The sequence below is a fragment of the Elephantulus edwardii genome, unplaced genomic scaffold (genome assembly GCF_000299155.1).
Source record: "Elephantulus edwardii isolate Elephantulus edwardi_28Jun2011 unplaced genomic scaffold, EleEdw1.0 scaffold00296, whole genome shotgun sequence".
NCBI lineage: Eukaryota > Metazoa > Chordata > Mammalia > Macroscelidea > Macroscelididae > Elephantulus > Elephantulus edwardii.
Window position 1 is genome coordinate 1,675,299 of NW_006400046.1, and position 6,845 is coordinate 1,682,143.

The following is a 6,845-nucleotide window of genomic DNA, read 5'->3' on the forward strand; positions in this document are numbered from 1 at the left end:
GTAAACATATTTCAACCAGTTTTTCTTAGTCTTACCCCCACCCCGTATCAGCCTCATTCTACAACAGTGGCACCAAATAGCATTTGTCCCTTTGTGACTGAGATACCTCACTCAGCATAATGTCCTCCAAGGTCACCCATTTTGAATAATATGGCATGAGTTCTTTGTTTTTCAATTCTTCCTTTAATTGTATTGGCTCTTGATCATGTGATGTTGTTTTAGTTAAGTGCCGTCGAGTCGTAGATGACTCATAGCGACCTTATGAACAAAAGACCTGAACACTTTGTATAACTTTCATCGTTTCTCCAAGTTCATAGAGTTTCCTGAGGCAAGCTATTTCGGAGGTGGATGTCACTCCTGCGTCCACGCTTGTTTTAATCGGGAAGCTCCACTGTTATAATCCTCTTTGCTGCAGGTCAGTTATGGGGGTTTTTCTATTGTTCTTTCTTATGAGAGAATGTTACGTTACAAAAAGTTAACCACACGCTTGAGCAAAATTGTTTTAAACTCTTCACACTTGAATTTTCATTCTACTAGATATTGTTGGCTTCTCCATTAAACATTAACACTACTTCCAGGTATTATTAAACATTTTTATGTTACCAAACATGAGAAATTAAGTGAAATTCATCCTTTTAACTTTATCATATGATACTTCCTAAAATATTTCAGTGTCAGCCAATTCTTCTCAGTACAGTGATTAGTGATTCTGTATATTCCCTCCAACTTTTTTTTTGTTTTGTTTCCTGGATCATTTAAGATTTCCTCCATAGCAACTCTAAGTATTACAACTCAAGGCTTGAATTTGTTTTTCAATTCTTTCGGCTTGAGAAACGCTGAGCAAGTTGTTCCCTTTCTCTTCTCCCATTCTAGGTCTCTGCATATTCCTTTCTTATACTTTGCTTTGTCTTCTTGAGCTGCCCTGTCAAATCTTCTGCTCAACCCTTTTACTTCCACACCTCTTCCCTTTGTTTTGGCTTCTTGATCCTCTAAGTGTAATTTCAAGGTCTTTTCTGACATCCATTTTGGTTTTTCATGTTTCCACTGTCTTTACAATTTTGGTCCTTCTTCAATGATATCCTTGATGTCATCCCACAACTCATCTGGTCTTCCATTATTGGTGGTCAATGCTTCAAACCAATTCTTTTTTTAAAAATTTTTTTATTATTATTTTGTGTGTGTGTACCATCAAATCGGATCTGACTGGTACTGGAGGAGAAGTACAGGAGGAGATTGCCCCTCCTTCTCCAGCAGAGCATTTGGTGGATTTGAACCATCAAAACTATTCTTAGATAATTTTAAAATTCATGTGCATTAGACTCAAGATTATATTTTGGTTCTCCTGGGCTTGTTTTCATTTTCTTCTGCCTCAGTTTTAACTTGCACATGAGTAATTGGTGGTCTATTCCACAGTCAGCACCTGGCCTGATTTTGACTGCTGATACTGATGTTCTCCAATTATTTTTACCACAGATGTTGCCAACCTGATTCCTGTGCCACCCATCTGGTAACATCTATGTGTGAAGTCACCATTTGTGGTTTTTTTAAAAAGGTATTTGGAACGAATTAGTCATTCGATCACTGTCTTGCCAGCCTCACTTCTGTCACCAAGTCCACAGTTTCAGACAACCCTTCCTTGCTCATTGTTTCCAGCTTTTGCCTTCTGGTCACCAATTATCATTAACGCATTTTGATAGCATGTTTGGTCCATTTCAGGCCACAGAATTTGAGGGTACACACAAGAAAGGATCTGCATCTGTCTGTCTGTAGATAAGACTTACTGTCTATCTGTAGATAAAACTCACTATTTGCCATCAAGTCTGTTCTGGTTTATGGCAACCCTATCAATGGAGACTATTTTTTAGGAACTACAACTGTCGTCCTTTCTTTCCAAGGATCCCCTGAGTGGATCCACACTCAGATGTCATCCCAGGAACCATTATGATAAATGGAGAAAATTTTGAAGTTGTCAGTGATTTAATTTTTCTTAACTCCATAATAAATACCCATAATAGCAGCAGTTAAGAAATCAAATGACATTATTGCGTTGGGCAAATCTGCTGTCAAGAATGCATTTTTTTCTTTTTTTATTTATTCCCCTTCTCCCCCTCCCCTTGTTGTGTTCCATTAAGTCAGGTCCGACTGGCACAGGAGGAGATTGCCCCTCCTTCTCCAGCAAAGCACCCAGTGGATTCAAACCCTAAGCCTTTGGGGTTGCAGTGCAGCTTTTTGCCACTAGGCCACCAGAGCGCCTAAGGGTGCCTTTAAAATGCTCAAGAGCAGGGATGTCAGTTTAAAGCCTAAAGTGCACCTGACCCAAGCCGTGGCATTTTCACTTGCTTCATATGCATGTAAAAGTTGGACAATGAATAAGGAACAAGGAAAAATTGATGCCTTTGAAATGCAGAGCTGACAAAGGATGTTGATAAACCAGGGACTTCAAAGGACAAACCATTCTGCCTGGGACGAGGTGCAACCAGAATGCTTCTTAGAGGTTAAAATGATGAGCCTTCATCTCCCATGCTTAGGACATGTTATCAGGAGGGCCTGTGCTTGGAAAAGGATGTTATGCTTGAAAAACTAGATGGAAGAAGAGGAAGAGCTTCTTTAACATCGGTTGACATAGTGACTCCAAGAATGAGCTTAAGCTTAGCAATGTGTAGATAGTGCAGAATAGGAGTCAATTCAGTGTCACCAAACAATAACAATAACAGAACAAGTTACAACTCAGCATTGGAAATGTCTCAGGATACAGTCCTCCTGTCAGGACAGTCTCTAATAATATACCCCGAAGTGGGCTTCTTTCTGGTGCTTAGCCTCTCAGTTTTATAGCCCCTTGACCTTTGCTCTGCTCACACAAGTGTTACAAAGCTCTATAGCTTCAGCACTAGGTGGCTTGAGTCATTATGCCAGTCAACTTCTCTTCTGAAGATGCTTAGATTTTGCGTGTGTGGGTGGGTGGTTCTGTAGCTTTGAAATCCACTTTGTGCCTGGAGATAGTCTATTCAGGCAGTGAGTTTCATGCTTGAAGGTGTTCCATTTTCTTGCTCCATGGACCAGGTAGCCTGCTCTTGTCAGTTGTCTGGTCCTACTGCCAACATTTCTTCTGCTGCTGCTTCTTGTTTGTTATTTCCAGTGTTATTGCTACCCTTCTCTCTCCTTTTCTCTTTGGTATAGAAGGTTCTCAGCACAAAGATCCAGAGTCTAAAGAACATGCTCCACTCTTGAGTCTTCTTTCTTGGTGATCATGAGGTTTTCCTGTCTACTTCTGGGATGTCTCATTTTAACCCTAGCAGGATGATCAGGCTAATTTTCTCATTAGATTCTCTTCACTTAGTTTGCATTGTCTCACCCCCACAAGAGTGTCCAGCACCTTATTTACATTAGTTGTCTAATCCTCTTGGTAGATCACAATTACTTTATTTGCATAACTCCACCCAGTCTTTTGGTACAAGTTAGGAGACTATGGTGAGAAAGGCCATCTAAAAATAATCTGTAACACTATAAACCACCTACTGGGTTTTCTAGCCATGTTTATTTTTTAATAAGTCTATTTTATTTGATTGAAATGTTATCATTTCAGACAATCATGCATAAGCATTAATTATCATTGATGGATGTAATTAACTTATTACAATGTCTACACAAACCCATTCTATTTTTAAAAATAAGTTAATTCCCCCTCTGAATTATTTTACTTGTCTAAAAGGGTTGCTAACAAGTAATCTTTCTGCAAAGCAGAGAGTTCTCTGGATGAGATTACTCAAGTACTAGTTACTTAGGTTTGCTGCAAGTATTGATTGGATCGGATTGTTGGTATTATTGTTAGATGCCATTGAGTTGACTACAACCAAGAGATTAGGACCTTGCCGTATTCTGCACCATTGTCACAATCTCCACTATGCTCAACTCCATTGTTACAGTCCAATGTAAATGCAACTCCTTCAGAGTCTTCTTCACTTTCTTTGATTTGGTTGTGGTTGTTTTTGTTAACTCTATCAACAACAGGTGTGTACCTTGCTCTACCCTGGACCATCCTCAGTCCCTTTCCTGGGCAAGCTCATTCTAGTTGTCACTGTACTAATCCATCCAAAGTGTCTTCCTCTTTTTTGCTGCCCCTTCCCAGCGTGATGTCTCTCTCCAAAGTCTGGCTCCTCTCGACAGTGTACCCAAAGTAAGTGAGGTGAAGTTTCACCGCCTTTCCTCTAAGGAGCACTCTAGGCACAGTTCCTTCAAGTCAGATTTCTTTGTTCCCTTGGCCATCCGTGAGATACTCAGTACTCTTCACCAACACTACAAATCAAATTTTATTTGGTTAGGTTCTCCCAAAGGTATCTTATTTAACTTAATCTGGCCTCTGATAAAATTTAATTCAACCTTTGCTCTGAGTCTCATGAAGTTTAAGCAATGTAAAACTTTTAAGGAACTTAAGGTTTGACCACTGCATTATCGTGTAGCAATGTCTCTTCCCTTAGTTTACCTTTTCATATATTTATTCACAGCGACTGTGCAGTGTCTAGAATTTTCCCATAGGGTCTCTGAGGCTGCATCTTTATAGAAGCTTATTGCCTTGTCTTTCATCGCCATAGTAGCTGGTAGGTTCAAACCATGACCCTCTTGTTTAGATTCCCATTACTTTAAACCACTGCACCACCAGGGCTCTTTTTTAATAGTTCCTCTCATTACAGTTATAGAATTATGATTAACTCTGCTAGTCATGAACACTCACAACTGAATTATATAATTCTGTTCTTAATTCCCCCACCCCCTCTCCCCCAGATTCATGAGGAAATGAGAAAACTATTTAAAGGGGGATCTTCTTTCGTCCCCCTTGTATGGCGTCTGAGTGTATTTATGAAAATGTGTTAGTCACTTTATGTTTTCTTCTTCCCCAAGTCAGATAATTAATGTTTAAATTGCTTTTTCTTATTAAACTAGTGCTCAGAGGAGACAAGTGTTTTCCTTTCTCTGAGGAATCTTCTGCCCTGCTTGGAATTTTCAGCATTTGCATTTATAACAAAAATTTAGACTAGAGTAAGTCACTCAATTGTAGCAATTAGTACTAGTTTAGAGTCTCACACATTTTTCTTTTTATGTGGTGAAAATCTACTCAGCTCATCCCTAACTAAGCTAGGCTAATGGGTACCACCAAGAGACCTGAAAGTTTGTGTTGGTTTTTGGTTTAACTTTACTATAGCTGATTTTTTCTTTGTTTCATTTCTAGACTGCTGCTAGGTCACTGGGCACAAACAAGGAGTCCACACAACACCGTGAACTTCAGACTGCTGTTATGTGCCTTTGAGTTGCCTGTGACTCATAGCGACCCTAGGCACAGCAGCCTCAAGCCTGCCGTGAGCCAGTATCACTGACTCCGATACATCAACCTCCATTGCCCCAGTAAACTGTATCAATCTATCTCATCTGGGGTTTTCCTCCTCCTGTGCTGTCCCTCCACCCTTCCAAACTTGATGTCTGTCTCCAAGGGCCAGTCCCTCCTGGCCACATGCCTAATTATATGAGATGGAACTTCAAAATCCTAGCCTCCAATGAGAAACTTGATTTCACCCTCTCCAGGACAGACCTATATGTTTTCTTGGTGCTCCATGGTATGTTCAAGACTCTTCTCCAGCACCACAACTCAAATGCATCAATTCTTCTTCTGTCATCCTTAGTCGTTGTTCAGCTTTCTGATGCATAGCAAGCAATTGCAAAGACCACGGCCTGGATCAGGCACACCTTAGTCTCTAGATTAACATTGTTGCTTCTCAGTTCTCTGGAGAGGTCTCTGACAGCAGCTTTTTCCAGTGTAATTCATCTTTGGATTTCCTGATTGCTGGTGCCAAGACTATTTATTGTGGAACCAAGCAAGCTGTAATTGTTAACAACTTCAATCTCTTCTATATCTATCATGGTGCTGCCAATGGGCCCACTGGTGAGGATCTTTGTCTTCTTAATGTTGAGCTTCAATCCATATTAAAAACTACAGCCCTTGACCTTCTGCAGCAAGTGCTTCAGGTCCTCCTCAGTTTCAGCAAGCAAGGTTGTGTCATCTGCATAACATGGGTTGTTGATGGCCTTTCTTCAAACCTGATGCCACATTCCTTCTTATAAAGCCCAGCTTCCAGAATGATCTGTTTTGCATATAAACTGAAAAGGTATGGAGACAGGACACATCCCTGATGCACTCCTTTACTGATTTTGAACCACGCTATGTTTCCTTGCTCTGTTCTGTGGACTACTTCCTGGTCTGAGTATAGGTTTCACATGAGTACAATCAAGTGTTCTGAGATTCCCATTCTCCTCAAGGTTAGCCACAATTTGTTGTGATACACACAGCCAAATGCCTTTGCATAGTCAATGAAATACAGGTAGACATTCTTCTGGTACTTTTTGCTTTCTGCCAAGATTCATCAAACATTGGCTATAGCCTCTAGTGCCACAAACTTTTCTACTAAACCCAGCTTGTGTTTTTGGTAGTTTTCTGCAGCATCAGGATGGATGGTGAAGAGACTGAGATTGTTCGCAGCTTTAGTTTGCTTGGCTCCACAGTTAACACTCTTGGCACCAGGAAATTGGTAGCCAGGAAATTAAAAGACGTATTACAATGGGAAAGTCTGCTGTTAGGGACCTCTCCAAAGTACTGAAGAGCAATGGTGTCTCTCTGGAGACTAAGATGCGTCTGATACAGGCCATGGACTTTGCTATCACTTGTTATGCATCAGAGAGTTGGACAATGACTAAGGATGATACAAGAATTGATGCCTTTGAGCTGTGGTGCTGGAGAAGAGTATTGAGAGTACCATGGACTGCTAGGAAAACAAACAGATTCATCCTGGAAAGGGTCA